Source organism: Castor canadensis, chromosome 6 (assembly GCF_047511655.1).
Source record: "Castor canadensis chromosome 6, mCasCan1.hap1v2, whole genome shotgun sequence".
Lineage (NCBI taxonomy): Eukaryota > Metazoa > Chordata > Mammalia > Rodentia > Castoridae > Castor > Castor canadensis.
The window spans coordinates 91,013,782-91,040,206 of record NC_133391.1 but is presented as its reverse complement, the minus strand read 5'-3'; the positions used below and the strand labels follow the sequence as shown (position 1 = coordinate 91,040,206).

The 26,425-nt window shown below is 38.2% G+C and overlaps 1 long non-coding RNA gene across 1 annotated transcript; it reads right to left on the bottom strand.

Annotated features, from left to right (window-relative positions):
* Positions 1–7,818: 7,818 nt before the first annotated feature.
* On the bottom strand, positions 7,819–21,934 carry LOC141424160 (uncharacterized). Its single transcript, XR_012449083.1, has 3 exons — positions 21,411–21,934; positions 8,877–8,940; positions 7,819–8,083 (listed from the first exon to the last, which is right to left on the bottom strand). It is a non-coding gene; the product is annotated as an uncharacterized lncRNA (long non-coding RNA).
* Between the last annotated feature and the right edge of the window lie 4,491 nt (positions 21,935–26,425).

Here is a 26,425-nt window from a genome sequence, read left to right as displayed (position 1 = left end):
GTGAATTTCAGTGTAGTTGGAATGTAAAACCAAGGTGAGATAAATTAAAGCAGCAGTTCTCAAAAACTTTGGTCTGTAAATCTCTTTGTAGTCTAAAAAAACTTAAGAATTACAAAAAGCTTTTTTTTATGTGAACAGTATCGATTAACATTGTCTCAACAATTTTCTGTTGCTATGACAGAATATCTGAGACTTGGTAATTATAAAGAAAATAAGTTTATTTAGCCTGAGAACTCCAAATTAAGTAGCTGCATCTGGTAAAGATCCTTATTCATAACACAGTGGAAGTAAGTTGTATGGGAGAAGAAGGCACGTACAAGAGAGAGAAAAGGGGGCTGAATGTAATGGCTGACCTATTCTCTTGAGAAAGGCATTTATGTATTCAGGAGGTCTCTGCCTGTATGGCCCAAATACTTCCCCCTGGGCTCTGGCTCCTAACACTGTTACATTGAGGAATTAAAGTCACAACACATTAACGTTTTGGGGGTACACACTCTAACATTCATTGTATTAGAAAGTAACATTGAGAGATTTTTAAAAACATGAACTTATAAATTCACTAAATATCAATCACAAACTCATTTTCATGATCACGCTTATAATAATTTTATGGGGAAAACCTGTATTTTCCACAATCAAAGAAATTTGTAAGAAAAGTGTCATCATTTTACATTTTGGCTAATCTCTTTACAGCCTGACTTAATAGCCAGAATTAAATTTAAATTCTGGCTTCTCCTGCCTGCTTCCGCAGTTAATCTCTTGGGATACATGTAATGTAGATAGACTCTGGTGGAAAAATCCATCATACCCTTACTTGTGAGTGAGCATTATGAAGGAAAATAAATACAGTATTTACTTGAAGCTCACTGATGGTGGGATTTGTCTATTTTCTGTGACATAATCCAGAAAAGATCTTGCCAGCCTTCAAGATATCCCTAGATTTCATGCTGAGAATTTTTAGAATAAAGGAAATATTGAGAATCTAGTGCCTCTTAGTGCTGAATAATAAGCAGAACCCTTTCAAAATAATTTCATAAACTCTCTAATAATTATTTAAATTATATCTAATAAAATATAAGCACAAACTAAAAACTAGCTAGAAACTCCATTGCATAAACACTTGGGCAACTACTGAACTAAAACTCAAAACTGCAAAGTGAATATAAACAAAATTATAAATACAACATAATTCAAATTCTTAACATTGACATCGTGACAGGGAATATTGCTTTGTTGAAACAAAATTTTCCCTTTTAGCATAAACTTAATTCTTACTGCTGTAGTAGCAATGCTTGTCAGGATGTGTGTCACATGCCCTGTGTGACACATGTCTTCTCTTCTTCTGCTGTTTCTCATTGGAACTCAGGTGAACCGAATTGGATAAGTCATAATCCTTAACTCAGGACACATTCTCCTCATTGGTCCATTTGTGATCCTCTTGTATTTAATGTGTTGTTTTTTAGCTAGTTTTTATAGTGTTTATATGTTATAAACAATAAACTCATCTCCCTAAATAAAACTTAACAGTTTGACAATAATTTTCATTCAATAATAATGGCCTTCCCAATCTATTCCCCAGGCTCCTCCCATTAAAGGAAACCATCATCCAAAATTATGTGTTTACCATACTTTTTGTTTTCTAAAATGTAGTTTCATACCATATGCATAATTTTCTATATTTGTAAAAAGTTCCTAAAAAGTACAATTTTAATTTTGTTATTTTTACGGTTATAAAATCATACACACAGAATCTTTGGAGGCTTATTTTTTCATTTAATATTTTATTGATATGAGCCATCCATACTATCTTGGTGCATGATGCTACATTTCATTCACTTTGACTGCTTTATCATATTCCATTGTCTGAACATGTAGCAGTTTGTTCTGTTTTCCTATTGGTAGACATTAGATTGTTTCCATTGTTTTGGCTATTGTGAGCAGTGCTGCTTTGAATATTGTTATTCACATTTTCTATTGCACATGTATAAAATAAATTATTTCTTCTACCACTTTTCTCTATTTAAACTACAGTAAAACATGGCATATGTGATATTGCATGCCCTTCACTTGGCTCAAACACGCTGACTATCATTATTGTTTATTATATGGCAGACAACACTCTACAAACCCTATACATGTCACCTTGTTTAATTTTCATACCAGTCCTATCATCCTCTCAGATTAGTACTGTTTTTTTCTCTACTTTACAAAGACATTGATAACCAAAGTGTAAAGTTAGTTGTAAGAGGTATTGCCAGGATTCAACATAGGAAGTCAGGTTTCAGAGTTTGACCTCTTTTTTTTTTATTGTTTTATTATTCGTATGTGCATACAATGCTTGGGTCATTTCTCTCCCCTGCCCCCACAGAGTTTGACCTCTAATTATAACCTTTATATGTCTTTTTCATTGGCTCATAAAAAATTACAAATGTAAGTAATGAAATGACATGGTGAACAATCTTCAACTAATTAAAGAGTCATAAGAAAAACTAGAATAGTTTTTGCATTAATTAAGTTAGAATTTAAAGGAAAATAAACGTTTAAAATTCATATACAATTTTTTGGTCACCTTTCTGTAAAACCTAGTTTGAGAAACAATGCTATTAAGGAATGACTAGTAGGAACTTCTCTATATTCTCGACCCTAAATCATATTTCAGGTATAGATTTAGCCAAGACTCAGGATTGTAAGTAGTCAAAATCCAACTGAAGCTGTCTTAACAATAAGGTAACATATTGGCTCATGTATTTGGGGTTTTTTCTTTTTTGTTTTGGTAATATTGGAGTTTGAACACAGGACTTAGTGCTTGCTAGGTGGATACTCTACTGCTTGAGCCACACCTACCTACCAGCCTGGCTCACATACTTGGGAAGCAAGTATTGAGTAGTCCATAAAGAAAGGAAGTAGGAAGAAGGGAGGGAGGAAAGGAGGGAGGGAGGAACATGGAGGAAGGAAGAGAAAAGGAAATAGAAATAGACAAATCCACATCATGACAGTTCAAAACTTTAACTCCTCTCTCAACAACTGATAGAAAATTCACACCAAAATTCAGTAAGAAGATAGATGAACTTAACAACACAATCTACCAATGGGATCTAATAGACATTCATTAAAAAACATACAATATCAAAAATATAAATTCTTTCTTTTTGTGTGGTACTGGGTTTGAACTCAGGGCTTCACACTTGCTAGGCAGCACTCTACCACTTAAGCCACACCTTCAGTATTTTTACTCTGGTTATGTTTTGGAGATAGGGTCTTGCTTTTTGCCCACTCAGCCTGGACTGCAATCCTTCTATTTTGGGCTTCACTGTAGGTGGGAAGACAGACATGTGGCAACTTTTTTTGTTGAGATTAAGTGTCACAAACTTTTCTGCCCATGCTGGCTTAGAATCATGATCCTCCTGATATCAGCCTCCCACATACCTGGGATGACAGGCTTGCACCACTGTGCCCAATTTGATAAGCTGGGGTCTTGCTAACTTTTTTGCCCAGGCTGGCCTCAAACTGTGATCCTCCTGAGCTCAGTCTTCCAAGTAGCTAGAATCATAGACATGACCCACTAGTGCTAGGCAAATTCTTTTTAAGTACTTATGGAACATGTCCCCAAATAGATTATATCCTAGAAATAAAACAACTTCAATAATCTTAGAAGAGCAGAACTTATACAGGCTACATTCTCTAACCATGCTTGTGGATTGGAAGACTCAACATATTAAAAGAAGTCAATTACCTCCAAATTGATATACATACTTACTGAATCCCTGTCAAACTCCAAAGAATATTTTAGTAGTCACAATTATTAATACATAAATACACAAGCAATATTCATGACTTTTCCAAAATGTGTATTGAAAAGCAAAGGAACTAGAATAACTAAATTAGATTTGATAAGGAAGATTAAATTTGGAGGAAACAGTCTACTTGTTTTGAGGACTTTGCTACCATAATCAGGACTGTGTGATAATGGCAAAAAGACACTGAGATTCCTAGAACATAATAGAGAATCCATGAATCTAGTCATACTAATGTGTCCGACTCATTTTCCACAAGGTGGCAAATATAACTTTTTCCACAAATGATAATTGAGTAGTTAACTATCCATAGGCAAAAACAAAAATAAAAAATAAACATTTGGATCTGTGTCTCATACCTTACACAAAATCTAACTCAAATTGATTAAGGGATTTAAGTATAAAATATAAAGCTGTAAAACTTTTTGGAAAAAAATAGGAGAAGATCTTCACGTTATAGGGCAAATTAAAATTTTTCCTCTGAGAAAAACTGTTAACAGGATAAAACAAACAGCTACAGAGTTGAAGAAAAATATATGAATGCCACTTATCTGACAAAAGACTAATAATAGCTAGACTACATAGCGAATTATTTAAAAGCAAATAATCCAGTTACAAAACGGGCAACAGAAATGACACATTTTAATGAAGAGAATATGCACATGGAAAATAAGCACATTTTTATCTACCCCGAATTTCATGTGTTGGGAAGTTAATCGCCAAAGACATATTAACATTAACAGTGTTGGAGATGGGTCATGACAGAAGTGAATGGGTCATGACAATTCTGCTCTCATGGATGGATGAATCCTGATTAATGAGAAGTGAGCTGTTCCTGGTTTGCTTGCTCTGCCTTGCCATGTGATGCCCTCAGCCATGTGTCATAACACAGTAAACAGCATACATCAGATGTTGAGCAGATGCCAGCAGAATGTTCTTGAACCTCCCAGCCTCCAGAATTGTGCCAAATAAACTTCTATTCTTTATTAATTACCTGGTCTTGGGTGTTTTTAAAATAGTAACAGAAATCTAAGACACACATGAAAAGGTGTTCATCTTTAGCCATTGGAAAAATGTGAATTAAAACCACAATGAGATATCATTACACTCTTCTTCAATATCCGAAACAGAAAAAAGTGACAATATAAATGCTGGCAAGAATGCAGAGAAACTAAATCACCCATGCATTGCTAGATGGAATGTATGGAAAACAGTTTTGCAGTTTCTTAGAGAATACAGAACTATCAAATATAGAACTTCTTAAAAATACAGAACTACCAAACAGCCTAGTATTGTGCATTCTGGCATCTGTCCCAGAGAGATGAAGACATATGTTCTCACAAATTCCTGTCTGCGAATGTTTGTTTGAATATTTTATTTGTAATAGTCAAACCCTGAAACAACCCAGATGTCTTTAATGCGTGAATGGTTAAACAAACTGTGGTACATCTATATCACAGAGTACAAAGCAGGGAAAAGGAATAAACTGTTGATATATTCATCAACTTGAATGAATCCACAGAAAATTATATTGAGTAAAAAAAAAAAAAAGCCAGTCCCCAAAGGTTACATACTATAAAATTCATTTATATAACCTTCGTTAAAGGCAAAATTATGGAAATGTGGAAGAGATTAGTGGTTGCTAGGATTAAGTAGAGGGTGGGGTGGGAGCGCAGTGGGTCTGGCTGTAGAGGAGTACATGCAGACTCTCTGTGCTGAGGAAAATGGTCTATGTCTTGATTGTATATAAGTGAATATCATGCTTGTGATAGTATACTATAGATTTGCAACATGTTACCATCAGGGAAACTGGTAACAGGTGGATTAGTATCTGTATTATTTCTTACAACTGCAAGTGAACCTATGATTATCTCAAAATGAAAAGTTTCATTTAGAATAATTTGAAAAATTGGCTTCACCAAGGAGCTTTTTTGTTTATATGCATGGTGTACACATATTTGTCATTGGAAATTATTTAAAAATTTTAAAAGATATTTGTTACATCTTTTAAAATAGCAATAGTAAATCCTTACCAGGTTAACATAAATTCCATGTGTTATTAAAAAATTCCAGAACAAAAACTTTAGTGAGAAGAGTGACATTGTTTTATGCATTTGCAAATGTCTTTGAAGCTGACTTTGTAGAAATGAATGGATTCTCCCATCTGCTTCTGCACTCAATCTCGAGAGATGTGCTGTTTTGGTAGGAGCATATGAAGAAAATGTGGCCTTATCAAAATATAAGGAAAATGGCCGAGCATTTTAGTAATCTTTTTTGTTAATTGATAATATTCTTTTTTAATACCACACCTAAAGTAAACGAGGGTTCTTAAAGGCTGGTGCCATTGTAAGATCAGAAATAATATTAATGACTGTTGTGAATAGTGCTGCTGTAAACATGGGTATGCTCGTATGTTGACTGTATGTTGTTTTACATTCCTTCTGACATATGCCTAGAAGTGGTATAACAGGATTATATGGTAGGTCTATGTTTAGTTTTTTAAGGAACTTCCACACTAATTTCCACAGCAGTTGCGCAAATTTACATTCTCATCAACACTGTATATGGGATTTTTTCCCTCTGCTCCACCCCCATCCTTGCCATCATTTGTTGTTGTCAATTTTCTTGGTGATAACCATTCTGACTGGAAGGAGACAGAATGTCAATGAGGTTTGATTTGCATTTCCTTTACGGCTAACATGTTGAATACTTCATCATGAATTTATTAGTTATTGGTACTTTTTAAGAAATTGTTCATTGGCCCAATTATTGATTGGATTGCTTATTCTTTTGGTATTTAATTTTTTTGAGCTCTGGATATTAATTCTTTATCCCATAAATAACTGGTGAAGATATTCTCCCATTCTGTATGTCTTCTTTTGATTCTGGTAATTGTTTCCTTTGCTGTGGGACAGAGGGGATAAAATTGATTAAAGTATATTGCATGCATGCGTGGAAGTATCACAATGAATCCCCTTTGTACAAATAATATATGCCAATAATAAATAAATATGAAAAAGAATTAGTATTAATGAAAATTTTGTTCTCTACGTAAAATCAGTTAGTCTGTCTGACTTGAATTTTATTTTAAACAAGAATGACTTTGTTACATCCTGAGCCATTACTTGTAAAATATTGTTCATTGAGTTATGCAAATATATCAAATACCGAGACATTTCATTATATAATATAAAAAGTCTTATTTGTTAGCATCATCCCTGATCTTTAAAAAAGTCTTTAAGCACTGAATAACACAAGGTTTCAAAAATTCTAATTTTTGTTTTAAAATTTTATAGTTACCATTGGCAACAAATACTTTCATTCTTGTTGAAATCACTGCCCACATTATTCATTTGCCATAAAATATCTGTCAAATACCCAAGTCTAAATAACTATATTTTCTCTGCTGGTAATTTTTTTCAAGCTAAATGGTGCTGGATGGAAAAAGTGACTATTTCAGCTCACAACTCAAATAATCCTGTAAGTGCGTTTCCTCAAGTCAGGAGTCAGTACTTCACTATGCAGAAGTGCTTTATGGGTAATTTGCATTTTTTCACACACAGCATGGAAAATGTACATTCAAATGTACCAAATGTTACAAAATTATTTATTACGTCTGCTTATTTAAGTGAAGTAACACTAACTTAACACAAGTGAATGTATGGCTATGAAAGAGGCAATAATTGTTATCATAATTTAGTGCAACTGACTTGATTCATGTAGGGCACTGGCAATTTTACTCATCATTTCTTTTGCATCATCATGAAAATTGAAACACGGAGAAAAAAGAGTAAGAACATCTTAATATTATCAAAGTAGCTTTGAGTTCATGGACTCTCTGAAAGTGTATGTGACCCGCCCCACCCCCACCCCTAGGGTCCTAGAGACCACATTTTGACAGCTGTTAGAACAAATCTTTTGCTTCTTTATTTCAACTGTTTTGTTACGCTGGGATTCTCCAGTGGTGAGGGTCCTCCTTCTGCGCTCAGATGGAAATCAGAGACAGAAAGCAGAAAAATCAGAGAAGCTTTATTTGCAGAAAAGCGAAAAGCGGGGCATGGAGCCTGGGTATGCAGCAGGACCAGAAACCTGTAGTCCCCTGAGTCAAGTTGGACATCAGGTTTTATACCATTTTTATTGCCAGTGGGAGGAGTATGTTTCCAGATTGAAGAGTCTGGCGTGAACAGGTGTCTCTTGGGAAGGAGATGGGGTGTTTTTCTCCCCTGGATAATCATCATCTTTGGGGAAAACATGGACTTCCCACAGTCTGTCGTTCAGTTTCTTAGATTCTAGAAGGGTGATTGGCATATTGTAAGTGTCCAGTAAACATTTGTTGGGTAAAGAATGAATGCATGAATGCATTAGCCCTCTGGACACTTGGTTGAAATTTCTTTACCACTCCAGAAGTATACAAAGACAAGCAATTCATTAATGAATTAGTTAATTCACATTATTTAGTATCAAACCCCTGAAAAAAAGGAAGAAGAAGGTTGTGGTTTGAGGTCTAGTACATAAAATCAAATGCAAATAAAGGAGTAAACATAATAAAGATGCAAAATAGAGATGTTCATAAGGCATCATGGAAACCATGGCTTCTTCCTTGTCTCAAACTTTCATGCAAACCCAAAGGAAGATAGATGGCAGTAACCCTTTTATTAAGATAAATCAGATGATAAATTCATTATAAAATATGGGCATTATGGATGGTTTATAAGAACGCTGTAAACCTGATTTTCTAAGAAGAGAGGAAAAATGCTGATTACAGTAGCCCTTTGGCATTATTATGGAAACATCTAATATAGTTACTATGCTCAGCTTTGTTTTTGTTATAAATTTAATACCAATAGATAACACTGTGTGTTAGGTTTTAAACTTTAATAAACTGCCTCTATATTTTAATTATAAAACATGCTACTTCTTCACCTAAAACCCAAGATGAAAGTCAATTGTACATGATAGTTAATAGAATAAAAAGCAAGATTCAAACCTTCTCCTTTGGTAACATATATACCTTCACAAGCAGCAATGAATAGTCAAAAGAATTTGGACTTAAAAAGAATAAAATCAGAGTTGGAATCTTACCTTTGCTCTTTTCCAGCTCTGTGAAGTCCTTAAATGAGTTTCTGATTTATCTAACTCTGACTCCCTTCACATATAAAACAAAGAGAATAAAATTGATTTTATTTCAAGGAATTTTCCTGAGTTTCACTAAAGTAATATATATGAAAGTGGTTTATAAGTTGTAAGGAAAAAAAATCACAAATAGTTATGTTTACATTCCAATTCAAATTAAGTTGGTTGTATCTAAATCTTCTTAAGCCATATAATATTGGAAAAGTGTTCTTAATTATGAATATTAAAACTAAGGAAATATGCCTTTTATTTTTTGAGAATAAGGAATATTGGGAATTTAGATAATCATTTCCTATCTCCAAACTGAGGATCACTGAATCATACACATACTAAGGCTCCCAATCAAAACAGAAAAATTAATTTTAAAATCCAAGATAACAGATAGAAAAGAATTAATTGCCATTTTCAAACTACTAAAACACCACCTTATCATGCATTTAATGACCACATAAAAGAAATACGCTTTGTCATCCCTCTAAAATAATTTTTGCATGTAAAGTATGTCCATCTCTCATGTAGTCAGTTATGCTCCACAGCGTGAGTCCATTCCCAACACACACACTGAAAGAAACAACAGAAAGTAGTGTCTATTTGAAATTACTTTACTCTACAATATCCTACCATCCTGACATACCTTTAATGTCCTAGTGTTTTAAAGTCCCTTTATGATTATGAACTAGCAATAGTGTATAAATGCTCCAGTGTATAGTACTGATTCAATTACTTAGAATGTTAAATGCACTGAGAAATCTCCTTATTTTTACTTTGCTTTTCTCATAAATGCACAGAGAAAAAAGCTATAGGAATCGTTCCTTGTCTTAGTCTGAGCACCCCTGTGGAGAAGATCCAAGCATGAAGCTTCCTTTGAAGTGAATGGAATCTCCACACTCAGATCCGCTCTGAGGGTATATAGAGGAGAACAAGAAACTGGCTGATGAAAACAGACATTAGCATTCAAATGAGATTGGGCTTAACAGAAAATTTATGCATCAAAATATACTAAGATTTGAAAACTAAGATATAATTTTTCAGTAATCTTAGGTCAAACACAATCTTAGTTCTTCTTAGGTCTAACACAAAGAAAAGAATAGAAAATGTTCAAAGAATTTAAAGAATTAGGTCAAAAATAAGGGAAACTAAGTTATATTGAAACATCACAGATGCCAGGTACTCCTACTTTGGATTGGAGGATTGTACATGCCTCCAATCCAGATTTTTAATCTGTGTTTAATCTGATGGACTGGAGAAAAACAACCAAAAATAATCATTATAAAATGATACTCCAGTTAAGAATTCAACCATAAATCTGACTGATGTGGATAAATCTAGCATAGGAAACATAATCTTTTTTGAATTCAAAACGTACCTGCCATCTACAAAACCAAAATCAGGGTTTTAGCAGGATTCATCATAGGTCTTTAAGAAGCATCACCATTCAATTTCCTGTGTTAGTCTATGTTAAGTCATAGTTTCTGAGTTTGCTGTTTATATAAAGAATTAACTAACTATAGACGCCTATATGAGAGAAGAGGATCATAGCAAGCTCAAAAGTGTGGAAAGTTTTCCAGATAGTTCTTGAAGGATAGAGAGGACTCAGCTCAGCAGAGAGAGGTATTGAAGTCTCCTACCTAGAGAGAGTGTCCAAGCAGACTTGGAACCCTGCAAGAACAATGTATTTGGAAGACAGGAAGGAAACCAGCTGGACTAGAAAAAAATGCTCCTGTCAGTCCCTAGTGAGAAATAAGGGAGGATCAGAAGGTTGATATCAGAATATGGGGGTTCTCTAGGCAGATCTCTGGTGGTAAATCATAAACTCATGAAACCACATGTTGCAGGGATCAGTGGTTGTAAGGAGGTCCATGCCATCAGATAATCCTTGATACCCTCTTCAACCACCTATGACAAATTATTATCTAGTCTCTGCTTGAAGACAGATGCGTAATTGAAGGGCATATTGTTCTGAAAGCAAGCTCCTTACCTTTCTAAGGCCCCCTCATCACTTCTTGCGCACACCAAAAATTCATGTAACATGAACTCCCAAATTGTATTTTAATGGATGACTGAATAACATACATACTGCTGGGAGACTTCAGGGAATGCAGATGAAATAACTACAGAAAAGGAGGACATCAATGGGACTTCAAAGAATGAGTAGTATTGAGGTGCAGAGAGTGAAGGAATGGATTCACAGCATGGGGAAGGGGAGGATTGTAGCAAAATCTCAGAGGCAAAAAAGAACATGGTTTAAAAGAGAGAAAGGGAAAAAAAAACTTGCAAAAACCTATTTAGCACAAAGAGTTTCTGAGAAGGAATGAATGTGAAGAACCTTGAAAAAAATGTCAACTTGTATTTATTGATGCAGACAATAAGTTTTTGTAGTATGTTTTTGAGTAAAATTGGAATGTAGGTTGTGAGGAAAACAAATGCTGAAACCAGCATTTAGGAAAACAAGACTAATGCTAGTGGACAGGATAGAACGACTTGGAGGAAAACTGAAGGCAGAAACACCAATTAAGAGTCTTTTTAATTAGAAAAGTAGTAAGGATGAAAGTTCAACCACTTTGGAAAACAGTTTTGCATTGCCTGGTACAGCTGCACAAGGCCTAGCAATTCTGTTCCTTGAGAGGCTCCCTAAAGAAACTTTTCATATGTGCATCAGAAAATATCTATATAAATGTTTGCTTCAGCATTACTTGTATCAGTGAATACCTAGAAACTACCTGATATTCATAAGGAATGGAAAAAATACATTGCGATATATTTGTAAACAGCAGTGAAAATCAATTAATGACAGCTATGTCAACATCTACGAGCACTAAAATATATTGGTGAGAGGACATACAGTTCACAAGAGAATACATGTGTGTACCTACATAGTTTTTCGTATGAACTATTTTGATAGCATGATTATTTCATTCTTACGAAATTTAAAAGCATAAAAGAACTATATTTTGCTGAGGAATACATTCAAATGGAGAAAGAGAAGAGAGGAGAGAGAGAGAGAGAGGGAGAGAGAGAGAGAGAGAGAGAGAGAGAGAGAGAGAGAAACTGGGATTTGAATGCCTGGCAGGCCTTCTACCCTTTGAGCCATGCCTCTAACCCTTTATGCTCTGGTTATTCTGGAGATTGGGTCTTGCTTTTGACCCAGGCCAACTGGACTACTATCTTCCAATTTTATGCTTCCCGTTATTGCTGAGAGGACAGGTGACACCATCATGCCCAGCTTTTTTTCCTTTGCGATGGGATCTCTCAAACTTTTTGGCCCAACTGGCCTCAAGCCACAATCCTTCAGACCTCAGCCTCCCAATTAGCTAGGATTACAGGTAAGAGCCATTGAGCCCAGCAAGATTCTATTTCTTATGGCATGTTCATATAAGTTTACTTCATTATTAGAGGTTCAGGCATTTGGGTAAGAGGGCAAGAGTCAATTTTGCACTAACAATAATACTAGCGCAGAGGAGAAAACACCTAAATAGTGAATTTTCCAGTACTAATACTTGGATTTGGCATGAAAGAACAGTAATTCTAAAAGTTTTTGTCTAATCTTTTTGATAAAGGATGACCTGGTAGATGGGATAGAATAAGGAACGATTAAGGCATGTAGTTATGTTTTCATGTACTCAGAATTATAATGCAGTGAGTTGCATATATGAGATTCAACATGCTGATCTTCCATCCCATTCCTCTCTGTTCTGCCAATACCATGCTTTTATTGACTTTTTAATTATAGAATTTCTCTTTCACTTTTCTAAAAGTATTAATGGAAAATGAAGATTTGTGATACATCTCCCTGCCTTCTTTTATACCTTCCTTTCTCATTTAATGTTGACTAAGCACAAACTAAATGTTACTTGTGTATGAGATGCTGAAAGCCTAAGGCAAAGAGGCATGGAGCTTAGCTCTCATTTTAGGTTTAGTAAGACTAGGCTTTTCTGTTGTTATCTTAACAGATTTCCACAGATCTAACACCTGAGAACAATATTTAAACAAAAAAAATCTTACAGTTCTGTAGGTTGAAGTCAAAATGTATCTCACCAGGCAAAAATCAAGATGTTGGTAGGACTGTGTTCCTTTCTGGAGGCTCTAAGGGAACATGTATGTCCTTGTCCACTTAGGTTGTTGTCGGGCTTTAGTTTCTTGTGGATGTAGAACTCAGGACCCTGTTTCCTTTCTATTCTGGGGTTATTCTCAGCTTAGGCCTATCTGCCTCCCTTGGCTTATGGCCCCATCTTCAAAGCCAGCTATACCAGTCCAATCCTTTTTGTGTCTCATCTGTCCTTCCTGCTTTCCTATTAATAAATCTTTATTGTCAACATTTCTGCCTCCCTGTTCCACTTTGAAGGACCTACATGATTAGATTGAGTCCTCCTGGATGCCCAAGATAATCTTCCCATCCCAAGGTCCTTAACCTTCATCACACCAGCAAAGTCCCCTTGGGCATCTGTAAAGGTATGGGGTCAGGGTGTGGCTATCTGTGCAGTGTATTTTTTTTACCTACCACAATTCTGCTTATCACAGGATTTTTTTTTCAAAGAAAATTACAGAATGGGAAACAAAAGCCACAGTTTTATTAGTGTGAAATCATGGAGCAGTGCTTAATGGTTATGCTAAGGAGAGATGAGATCTACCAGTTGCACTTTTAATTTTTTTTTTCTAGAAGGAGAGAAAGATGTAACAAATGAGTATAGCATGGTAAACATTCAACAAACACGAAGCCCTCTGTAACCTAAATGTCCCCAATATTCCCACCCTCATGTACCTCCCTTTTAATACTCAAACATTACTCCAACCTTCCATCTAGTTAGATTGATAAAGGAAAGACTGCTTTTTTACCAGGTTCCCCTTCCAGGGAATTCAAAGTTCATGACACACTGCACAAATCACTCCTGGGATTCCTCCTCTCCCTCTGCACCGCTACCACAGGCTCTTCTGTAGATCATTTGTCACCATCATTTCCCCATTTCCACCACTGCAGATGGCTTTCACTAACCCACATCTTTCTCATCATTCTCCAAACCTCACAAAGAGCAGAATATGGAGATGGAAAATAGATGCAATACATGGGGGCAAACTTAAACTAGGATATTCATTATTGCTGTTTGCAGAATCCTTTACCCACACTCCTTCACAGTGATTCCTCTACTGACCACCTCTATTTTACTGGACTGCTAGGACTAGTTTACTTGCCACTGACCAGACTGAGCTTTGCCCAATCCCTCCACACCTTCTTTGGTTATTCAGGCATCCAGTGCCCCAGATGCTCTGTCCTGAGGAGGGCCTAGTCTTCATTCATGAGAGTAAAACTCCCACTAGTATCTCCCCCAACACAATACCCTCCTACAAAGGGCAATACTATAGTGCCCGCTTGTTCAAGCATTAAGAAAATAGTTGTTTGTTGTAGACATCAATGTTTCAGGAACACAAAGCTTGAATCTCAAAGCACATTCTTGCATTAATTTTTGTACTGGTTTTCGCATGTAATAATTTCATGGTGAAGGAAATTTACAGTCCTCTTAGGCCAGCCCCTTTCTGCATAGTGGAAAAACCAAGACTTGGAGAAGAGAAGTAATGTGCACGTCACACAGCTCATTAACAATAAATGCACAATAATGAGAATTGGGTATTAGATTTCTTGCATGCTACTCTGAAAAGCTTTTTTCTATTTGTGATCAAACCCAAAGTTTCAGCATTCATTAGTGGTTTTCTTTTGCTGCTAAATACGACTGGAAAATCTATGTCATTCTTTATACATCTGGGGATTTTTCTTGCTGAAACCAAATCTCTAATGCCATTCCACTAAAAACCTAAAATAGAGACACAAACCTACAGCTGCAAAATGAAAAGAAATACAAATATGTAAAAAAAAGAATCTACTTATATAGCAAATATACTTCATTTTTAGTTTTCAATTATTGAAAATAACAGAATATTATGACAAACCAGGCAAATTATACTTTTGAAAATAATATTAATAATTTTCTTAATAATAAATGTATTGCATGCTTATTTGGGGAAATCTAGAAATGTATAATGCATTTTTAAATTTGATAAAATTGAGATCATATACTTAAATATATTAAAAGAATCTACCTGTCCTTCAATTTGATTCATATATACTAATAAGTATATTTTTCACTTGAACAATATTTGGGGACCTCCCTTTTATTAGGAAAGTAAATCTGGTGAGCAATTGGATACATTTCTTATGGTTAAAAAAATCAAAGCTTGTAGATCAATGTAAGAGATTGATTTCCAGAAACTTCTAGTGATACAGTGGCTATCATAGCCCCCTTCATAGCCATACCAATTTCTTAAACTGCTGTTAATCTCTGCAAATCAGGCAGTTGAGAGCAGTGTTTACTTAGACTTTACTTGATCTTGTAATCACAAATGTCCAGTCAGATACCATTTGCCTACTGAACTTCCCAATACATAGCACCTCCTTATCTATGGTTTCACTTTCCGTAGTTTCAGTTACACAGTCAGCTGAGGTCCTAACGTGTTAAATGAAGAATTCCAGACAGAAACATACCTTTTAAATATCTTTTACTGCAGCATATTGTTACAATTATTCAATTTTATTATTAGTTATTATTAATAACCTCTTACTATTCTATAAGTTAAATTTTCTTACGGGTATATGTGTGTATAGAGAAAAAAATTTATCAGCTGGTCATGGCAGCTCATGCCTGTAATCCTAGCACTTGAGAGGGTGAAGCAGAAGGACTGTGAGTTCCAGGCCAGCCTGGGCTACATAGGGAGGCCCTGTCTCAGCAAAACAAAACAAAACTGAAGAAAGGAGTATCTGTAAGGCTTGGCATTATCTGCAGCTTTGGGTATTTGCTGGGAGTCTTGGAACACATCTCCCATGGATAAAGAGGATCATATCAGCTCATTTTCTTTATCTCCCAATTCCTACTAAAATTATTATTTTATATTAAGTTGTGTATGGGGAAAGTGTTTATTGTTTATAATATATTTATGTTAGTATCATGTATTCTTGGATTATATCAAATAATAAATTCTAATATCTAAATATCTTTAGATTATTTCAACCTCATGGTCATGTTGAATTTATAAACTACTTAATGAAATTAACAGGCGAATATTAAACTCTTTTTTTTCAGAATCAAATATTTGGTTCTTCATTAGTGCTGACTGTACAAAAAATTGATGATCCTGGTTGTCCTTGTAATTATTTTGTTTCTTAACTCTGGACTTTATAGAAAGAATTAATTATAAGCATGTATCTGTTTTTAACTGCTAAATTGGATAATGGCTTAATGGCTCAAGGGGATTACTTGTGGGAATTTAAGGTTTATAACATTCAATTTCCTCCAAGTCTTTTTTCCTTCAGTGATCTATGGTTTGATTCCAGTCACAAACCTACCAACATAAGAATAGGCGATAGATTTTCATTGTGAGCCAACTTTGCTATCATAGCCAGATACTAAATGTAGGTGGAGTGAGCACGACTTGGCATGGAAAAGTTATTAAAGTACATTAACACCTTTCTTGATTTAAAAAAAAAATGGTTAAAAAACTTGAATCTATTGGGTAGACCAGTTCATATTAAAGAGGGTTATTTACAAATCATGGTTTTGTTTTTATTTGCTAAGTGTTTATCCTGTAGATGGTTGCTGTCACTGCATATAAAAGCCACCTGGTAAATAAAATAAATACGTATCTTCAGGCCTCACCCTCAGAGATTCTTGTGTATTTGGTCTGAGGATGGGCTGAGGGATCAGGGTTAATAAAAGCTTCCCAAGTAATTCTAATGTGTGGACAGGATTGAGAATCACTGTGTCTAGTTACTAGCACTGAAACGTATTTTTCTCCTCTCAATAATGGCATTGTGTGAAATTAGAGGGACTAGTTCCTGGGGAATGTGGGATGTATGAATCATAATTAGGCTCTCTAAGTGTCAACCACAGCCTGAGCAGGGAACACCTGTGGAGTGGAGAATTAAAAATGAATGATGCCCTTTTGTACCATAATGATAATACATTCTACTCTCTGGGAAGCTATTAAAATATTCTTCTTAAGAATTTTTTTCAAGTCTATTTTAAAGTGTCACAAGAGAAAGTAATATGGGATATTCAAGAATGCTCTGTGTACTTAACCTGGCAGAGCTTTCTACAAAATATTTCATTTTATTTATGTGTGTATCATGCAGTGAAAGGGGAAGAATTGGAGTGTGTTTGAGAAAAAACCCAAGAAACACGTTTCATTTTTGCATTATATCAAGGAAGTTTGACTTGGCCTAACTGCCTCTTATTGCACTTTTCAAGTCTTGAGGTCTATTTGGTGCATAAATTTCCTAAAAGTCTAGTCTCATTTAAATGATAATTTCCTTAAAGTACCATTTCTAGTCTTGTTTTTCTGCACACCCCTGGAGCTGATCAGAGTATGGTGATCCCTTTGTTTTCAAAGGAAACTCCATGTTCACATTCTCCCTGCAGGGGTTAGTAGAATAAGACACACACACACACAAAGAAAATAGTTCCATAGTGTTTCTGCTAGTTATGAGGAAATGTTTTTCCTGCTATATAGATATCACGATAGGTAATTGAGTTAGTACTCCAGTAGGAAAGGGTTTGCTATTTCATACTCCTATAGTTTTTTCCTAACACCATGAAATTAAAGACATGCCAGCATGGAGCTGAGTATTCCTGATCACTTTCAAATAAGCAATGTAGTATATTATTTCTTTTATGTGCTTTTATAGCACATTCTGTGCAAGATAATTGACTCCATGACAGATGTCTGTATTTCAGAGGAAAATTTGTGAAAGAACAAACACGTATCACTTTAACATGGGACTATTCGTTATGTGGCCCCACAAGGTGCTTTTTGATGACTTATACATTATTTTAATAAGTATAAAATAAATATATAATATTTATTATATAAAAATAAAAAGGAAATATATATATAAAAAGGAAAAATATAAAGGAAAATATATAATATTTTCCTTTGTCGTTCTGAATATGGATAAGCAAATTTGACTGTTTGATAGAACCAATTTGAAGCTTTTTCTACTACTTCAATTTAACCTTCAGTTCTTAATCAAGGTTGGGAACTCTTAGACCATGCTTGATGTGTTTGTTGTCCAATGAGGAGTGTTCACTTTGATTTCTTTTTCAGAGCAGCCTATAGGCCTGTACATTTCCCAGGTTGTCCAGTTCTGTCCATCATACTCAAATTTAAATGAAATAGGTATTAGAAAGCAGGCAGAACAAATTCTTCATGAATCTACCTGTCCTCTCACTTCTGCTCAAAATGTCACTTTTTCCCAAGACAAACACTAATTGATGTCCCTAACCATTTTGTATGAAGTGAATCTGGCTTAGAGAACTGGGTTGACAAGAATCATGTAAAAGCAAATTGGAAAAAAAAAAAAGGGAGGTTTATGAAGGAATGTGTATCTCCACATACTTCAAAACACGGCCTACCACCAAGGCTTTTTATCAGTAAATAAACCCTCCCATTCCTTTTTTTTTTTGCTGTACTGGGGTTTGAACTTAGGGCCTATACTTTGAACCACTCTACTCCACCAGCCCTTTTTTGGAAATGGGTCTCTTGAACTGTTTGCCTGGGCTGGCTTAGAACTGCGATTCTCCTGATCTCTGCCCCCTGAGTAGCTAGGATACAGGTGTGGTGCCCAGCAACTCTTCTATTCTTAGCCACAGGGATTTTCCCAGGAAATAGCTGGATCTTTAATCCCTATAAGCTGATGGGACAACTTTTGCTATATATATATATATATACCATTAAATAAAAAATTTAATTAATTGATACAGAGAAATTATCATGTTCAGAAAAGACCCAAGATTAATAAGGTCCCTTTTGGGGACAATTTTTCTCTTAATGAGAAGAGAGGAGAAACTTTATTCAGGTGGTATCTTCTGGCCTCTTGAACTTTCAGTGGCTTAGCCTTTTGAGCATTAGAGGTAATAAGTGAAGGAAAAAAGATTTAACAATTAAATTGAATGTCATCTTCTTGAAAGCAAAGCTGGAATACTAAGGACACTTCTTATGATACTGAAAAGTGTCATAATGACACTTCTGGAGTGTAGAGGCAAACACAGGTGGAGTGGATCCCTGAGGACAGAGAAAAAGGACCCTCTTTACCACAAGTGGGGGTGGTTGACCCCACCCCATAAATGGATACTAAGCTCCATGTCTGTGACTGCCCTGCAGACTAGAATGCCCTGAGGCTGTAGCTCCTGAGGATCCATGGCTCCAGGTTAGGGGGGTGGCTTCCTTAGGGACAGGACTGGCTCTCTGTCCATGAACCTGAAGTGGAAGTTGTTGGTTATGCCAACTAGAAGTGTGAGGTTGTGAGAAAAAGTTATCACCCAGTTACATTTAGAAGTTTTGTCCAAGCCACTCTTCCACATTTAAAAAGTCTAATCAAACCAAAATGCACTGAATTGAACTTTCGAAAAACTAGCCATCCATAACCTAAGAATCCAGCCCTTGCATATTTTCTTTTCCTCTCACCAAAAAAAATTGACATATTTTAACTGGAGAAAAAGGCATGCACATTTATAACGTGAATGAACACTACAGGACAGGGATTACTCCAATGCCCTCTTATTTAAGGAAGAGTTTCCATTAATAACCCAGACCAGGGGGGAAGGGATGACTTAAGAGGATGCCTAAAGTTGAAGAGCAGCCCTTGAGGTCGGTGAACTGATCCAGCTTTGTGCCTTCCTAGATCTTGTTAGTGAGCTTTAGTTTCCAGAATGAATTTCTCATCTCTGGATGGGGTCATCAGTCTCCTTTGGAGTTTCTGTTGAGAAGTGAAGCTTGAGGTGGTCTTCTCTGTTCCTGGCCAGTTTATCTTTGCCTTCCCACTGCTCCTGCAAAGTTTGTTAGGAGGTGGTCCAGATTTTCTACAGCAAGAGTCCTTTCCCTATGGAGAAACCGATTTTTTTGAGGGAATTCCCCGATGGCTAGAGGGCTCTGCCTTGTTCTTCATAGCTCTTCTCCTTCAGTTAGCACTTTTCTTCCTTTTCCTAGTCCACTGCCTTTTTCTTCCTCCTCTATTTAGGTGTCCCTCCTCCCTGCTTCACTTAACATCTGCCCCATGAGAAAAGGAGATGTGAGAAAGAACAGAGCTTCATGTTGGGGATCCCCGGCAGCTTGGGACTGGAGGAGATTGAAGGCGCGGTGGTGGGGTTGCAGGGGGTTGGGGGGCGGTGTAGGAGAAAGACACCTCTGGCGCTGGGGAGAGGAGAGGCAAATACCCCCTCTTAATTAAACGCGTATCAAGTTGTGTGTGGGGTCTATACCACACATGCATGACGAAGCCTCTAGTGTATAAAACCTTCAAGCTGGACCCCTGGGTCCCTGCTTTCAATCGTTTTGGGTTGAGGCAGGGAGACGTCGGGCTCCTGGCTTCCCTGCTCGTAGTTTAGTGGGAATGGGGGGTCAGTGTGTAGGAGCTGAGCGCCGTGCAGGGTTAAGAATGTTCCGAGAAACAGAAGGAGGTGGGAGCCAGGCTACGAAAGCACCTCTGTCCCCGGCCCTGGGCTTCGGGCAGGAAAACACTGTGCGGCCCTAAGCAGGGTGGCCTGAATCCAGAGTGATGTGGACAGAAACTGCGACTTTCCAAGGGTTCAAACCTGGCTCCCAGTCCGCCAGAGCCGCGCGCTTTCTTTGGCTGAGCCAGGGCTGGAGCGCGGCGGGGGAGGGGTCCCGGGTCCTTGGGGAAGCGTCCTCCCGACCCCGAGCGGGGCGGAGGGAAGAGTCGGACATTTTCCTCGGCCTCTCCCCGGGCAGCTGGTGCGGTCAGCTCCCAGGGCTGCGTTTAGAGGACGCGGGACTCCGGCAGGTCGAGAAGAGACTTTGAGGCCGGGCCTTCACTCTCCTCCTCCGGGCCCTGGGGCGAGAGTTGCAAGTCCGGGCCACCTCGTGTCCGCACGGGAGTCTGGACACCCCGGACGCCGCTGCCCCGGTCCCCAACCCGCGAGCCGCACGCCCAGGGGCCGAAGCAGAGCCGGGGCCGAGCGCGGACCGGGCCGGGCCCCGCACCGGGAGGGGGGAGCTCCGGCTGCCGCCGCGTGCTCAGCCTGTCCCCGCCCAGGAGCCGGAGCCTCCCACTAACTCCGCCCGCCGCCCCGCCGCCCCGCCGCCCCGCCGCCCCGCCGCCCCGCCGCCCCGCCGCCCCGCCGCCCCGGGCTCCGGCTTCCGTCCCGGGCCGAGCCCGCGCCCGCGCAGGTTGGTGCCGGTGCCGCCGCGGGGCGGGCAGGGCAAGGACTAGGGTGGGGGCGGGAGGTGGGGGGGCGAAGTTGGGCAGAGCTGGGCCCGGGACGGGGATTCTGCGGCTCAGTACCCTCCACTTCCCGGTGCCCGAGCGGGTGAATGATTTGGGTCGGGGGAGCTAGTGTCGCCTGAGCCATCCTTGCCGCCCCCATCTGGCAGGGCCAGGGCGTCCCAGGTCCCTTTGTGAGGATCCCCTGTTGTCCCTCTCACCTTCGCACTTCTTGTGGTACATTTGTTCCTTCTCTTTTTCTGTCCCCCAATTTGGACAACTCTGTGACGGTGGGAAAGCCCCGCGCTCCCCGGCCCGCGGCGGGGTTGGATGGGGCGGTAGGGGCCGCCGCGCTTGTGGATGGTTCCTAGGTAGCAGGGATCCCGGGAACCTGGAAATTCCCTGTCCACATCCTTGCGGCACTGCCCGGCTCTTTTCTCTTCCTGCCAGCGTGTGTCACACGCCAGCGAAGGGTAGAAGGGAAAGTAGCCACCACTTAGGGTACTAGTTAAGGCTGGCTCCAGTCACCTCGTCTGTGTGGCCTTCGGAATCTCTGTCTTGTAAATGCGCATTTCTCTGTCCGCGCTGAGGATTCAGCGGGGCCATGGAGGGGTGTTACGTGGTTTTGAGGCAATGTCTCTTGTCTGGTTAAGCTGCACGCTGGCGGATCGTGTGTTCTAGTCACCCGAGTTCCAGTCCTTCAGCCGAGATGTAATTATGTCTCTCCAGGTGATTTGGCCGGCCTGTTGCTGTATAGGGGTGACAGGTACATTTTGGAGTTGGTTACTAGGGTTCAGAGTTGAAATCGTCCCTTCCTCACCAAACCCTGTGGGCAAAGCTATAGTCCTCTGTTTCTGTGACATACAAATTTCAACTAGCAGTAATATCTTATTGGCTTTGAGATTGAGAAGTTTGTTTCAGATGTTTTCCACTATCTACAACCTCGTTTCCATACTAGATGCAAATTTAAGTTTACTGCTAATTTTAATAATTCAGTAAGGACATCGTCATTTTTGTAAAGCAAGTTCTGACATTTAGCTCAAACTACATGTGGTGTATCATTCGTCAAATTTCAATTGATAATCACAGGCACAAGAAGCCTTTCTGTCTGCTTTATGAAAGTAAGCAAGTAAATGGTCTAAGAAAATCAGGTTTAGACTTGATATTAAATGGCTAAGTCCTGGCTTTCATGTATTCCTACTTTACTAGACATTTTCTTGACATCCTATATTGTGCAATCCATTCTGCTGAGCGCCTTAAAGGTAGAAAGATTAAGGAATATATTCCTTATATATAGGGCAAGTAGAATGATGTCAAGAATCTATTGTCTAAGATCTTTTAAGGTCATAATTTGGTGAAGCTAGGTAATAGATTGGAATAAATACTAAGGAGGTGTTTTCTAAAATAAAAATTCAAATTCTTCTACTTCATCAATGGATGTGCACTTGGAAATAAAATGAGTTGTATTTTTTTTTCCCAGAATGAAAACTTAGAAAAGTCTCCTTTATATGTATTATCTAACAATCAAATGTTAAAAGCTGTAATAATTTCAATTCTAAATTCATTCAACAAATCAATAAGTTTACAGAATCCTCATAACAAGGTTTTTTCAAGTCCTTGAGAAAGTAAATTATAATGCCTAGAAAAATGTTCAAATTGTAAAATGTTGTTGTTGTTTTGTATCTCTCTCTTTTTTTCCCTGAATGTAAACATTTTAATAGGCTGGAACTTGAACAATTAAATGGCTGCTGAGCCCTTGACAAACATTGGAAATTTGACTTAAAAAGTTGAAAGATTCATATAGTTGTTTATAAAATCATTTCTTTCATATTTGGCTTGGGACAAAGGATGAACAAGAATTCTACCTGGAAAAGATTGACTATGATTATTTCCTTCCCTTCTAGGTTGTATTTCATGTAACTCTGATTCTTTTCCATTCCTAAGAATTTATCCACCTGCTGGCTTAGTACTGGGCTCTGATAGCTTTGATTCAGCTCCCACAGTACTGCAAGAGGGGCAGCCTCAGGGATGCAGTGCTAACTTTATGCTTGGCCTTATTGCTCAGTACCTTTGCTTTCCTCTTTGTGGAGTTCATGATCCTTGTCGCTGACCTGCAACTGTGTGGGTTGCTGTAACGGTCATGAATGTCAAGCTAGAGAGCTTCTTCTGTTGTGTAAGAAGTTTCTTCACCTCTTTTAACTCTTTTAGTCTAGAAGAGCTAATTGTTAAAATTACATAAAAGTAGTTTAAAAGACCAGCTGTGAATAAAGTTGTCGTTGGTGTTATGTGCTCTTAGGTCTTCTTGGAAACATTTAGTCATCTAGTATCTCCTACTATTTACTGTTTTGGAGGGTAAGACCTTCATTTTATTCAAGATTGAACAGCCTGTTGGTGGCAGGGGTAGAACTCTAATTCCAGTTGACTGATAAATAGTTCTGTGGCTTATCATTATTTCCTGTGTTGTCTTGTGTCATCCAGGACACATTAAAAAAAAATTCTCCATTTGTAAATTGTGTGTAGTGAAGAATTTTGACTTTGGGTACTGATGGGCCTCAGTTTGAGGCCTCCCCAGGCATTTCCTTGTCATGTGACCTTGGGACTTTGCTTAATTTACCAAATCCTCAGTTTTCTTATTGCCAATGTGAGAATAATAGAAGTACTTACCTCAAAGGATTATGATAAGGATTATTAGTGCATAGTTACTGCTCTATGATTTAGAGGAGTGGGGGAAGGAATGGCATTTCAAAGGTCCAAAATTTAAAAATAAGTAAGTGTATAAAATATATAAATATACACACATCCCACAAATATTTTGAAGTGGCTAACTTGATTCAATTATTTATTTGACAAGTGTTTAGTGAGTTCCTACCATGTGTTTGTGTTTTTCATAGGCAGTGGCATACAATAAATGATGTACAGGCAGACGTAGTTACTCTTTTGGGAACTAAAAGTCTAAGGAGGGATGCCAATTTGTGAACAAATCACAGTCCCATGAGAGGGGTAGTACAGAGAATCACAGAAGATATGATGGGATGTTTGAGTCCTGGGTGGCTAAGCATAATATCATCTCATCTTAATTAGTCAGGGTCAGGGAAAGATTCCCAGAGGACCTGAATCTACCAAGACCTGAAGCAAATCAATAGTAGCTGAAGAAATCAGAGGGTTGAGAGAGTGCTCTGGATCAGGGTAACATAAAATGGAGGTCAAGTGGACAAAGAGAATAGGCAACTGAGCAGGAAGGTGAGGTGTGGAAACCTGGAGCATCCATGTCTGGTCTGAAAAGAACAGTAGAAACCAAGCATCAGCCAAGTGTTTTCACATTGGGATGCTGGCCAAGGGCTGCCAGATGCCCAGATTTTCAAAGAGGAGCTTACAGTTCATATTTTATAAATGTGAAATTTCCCCAAATGTAAAATGGCTCAAATGCTTTTAAACTATTATGAGGAGCCAGATGCTGTGGATCATGTTTGAAATCACAGCTACTTTTGGAGGTGGAAATCAGAAGGATCATAGTTTGTGGTCAGTCTGGGCAAAAAGTTAGTGAAATCCCCATCTCAACAAACAAGCCATGTGTGGTGGCACACTTCTGTAATCTCAGCTATGCAGGAAGCATAAGTAGGAGGATCTTAGTCCAAGGCACAATTGAGAGACTCTATCTGACAAATAATTAGTGCTAAAAGGGCTGGAGTCATGGCTGAAGTGATACAGTACCTGCCGACACGTGTGGAGCCCTGAGTTCAAATGCCAGTACCACCAAAAAACAAACAAAAAGTATTTTATGGACCAAACCAGACACATAATTGGGATTCAACACAAGGTCACCATTTTATGACCTTCCCATTTAAGGAAGTGAAAGAAATTTAGTGTGGCTGAAGCAATAGATCTTAGAAAGATAAGCAAGGGAAGTATCTATAGGTAGAGGCAGTATGAGATTACTCAGGGCCTCATGGAACTTGCTAAGGTGAGCAATAGGTGAAAGGGCAGATGGTGGCATTGAAGACTAAACAAGAATGATGATTAGATTTTGTGTTATAAATCTGGCTTCTGTGTAGAGGAGGCCTAAGAGAAGGCAGTAGTGGAAGCAGGGTAGCCATTAAGGAAGATGGAGAAGACTAGCAAGAATTGACTATGGCTTTTAGCAAGATATTCAAGCAAGACTGAGGGATGGGTAGATTTCAGAGATAGCTATGATACTAAAATTGTTGAGAGGTAAGTGTCCTTTGGTACTCAGGTTTCTGCACATTTTGTAAATGAAGGAACTTACTGATTTCATTGTAGACTGTCTTCTCAAGGGCATTTATATGGCAGATAGCCTTGGAAGACAAAGATAGTCTGTTCTTTCCTTTTGTTGTAAAGGACAGTTAGGGTTTCTATTCAACATAAAAGATTCAGGTTCCATAAACTCAGGGCTGCCCTCCTGAAATGCAAGTCTACAAGTGCAGCTGTCTCACCTCTACTTCATGCTGTGGGTTTCAGAGAACCACACAGTTCTCCCTGAGGCTCCTGCTCTACTCTTTCTAAGAGTAACATAGTCCTTTGTCTCTGTCCCCGGAATCTTGTTTCTTTTCCCAACCTCCTCGAAACCTTGGCATGCTAATTTATTAACTTCTAAGTAGGATAAAATCTCAGACCCTTAACAATTTTGAGAGTCACTAGCTACATTGTTTAAGTTCAAATTAATTAAAATAAAACAAATTTTTTAAGTGTCAATGCACCATTCACACTAGTCATGTTTCAAGTCCTTAAAGCCATGTGTGGCTAGTGGCTAGTGTTTTGGGCAAAGCAGATAAAGTTCATGTGTGTCTTTGCAGAAAAGTTCTAATTTAAAGCTTCGGATCATGTGTGTGCACGTGTGCTTTTTGGATGAGCAGAGGCAACAGAAGTTGATTTTACAACATAAAAATGATGCTTGCGTTCTTGTTACATGCATAGGCGTTCTTCTACACAGAGGAAATATTTCGGTTTGGATAATTGCCCAGTACTTGCTTCAGTCCCATTGGGAGAAAAAAAGCACAAAATTGTTACAATGTCAATTTGGGGCCATGTGGCAACAGAAGTCCCAGATACATGCTGTATTATTCCAAATCACGTGTGACTGTGAGGTTAGGATGTGTGCCTGGAGGGGTGTGAACACTGTTGTGAGCTTCACTGACTAGCCATGCGTAACATGAAAGGACGAGAGAGCATCACTGGCACTGTGATGCTAGAGCATAGCCAGGCCAGTGGCACCCTGCTG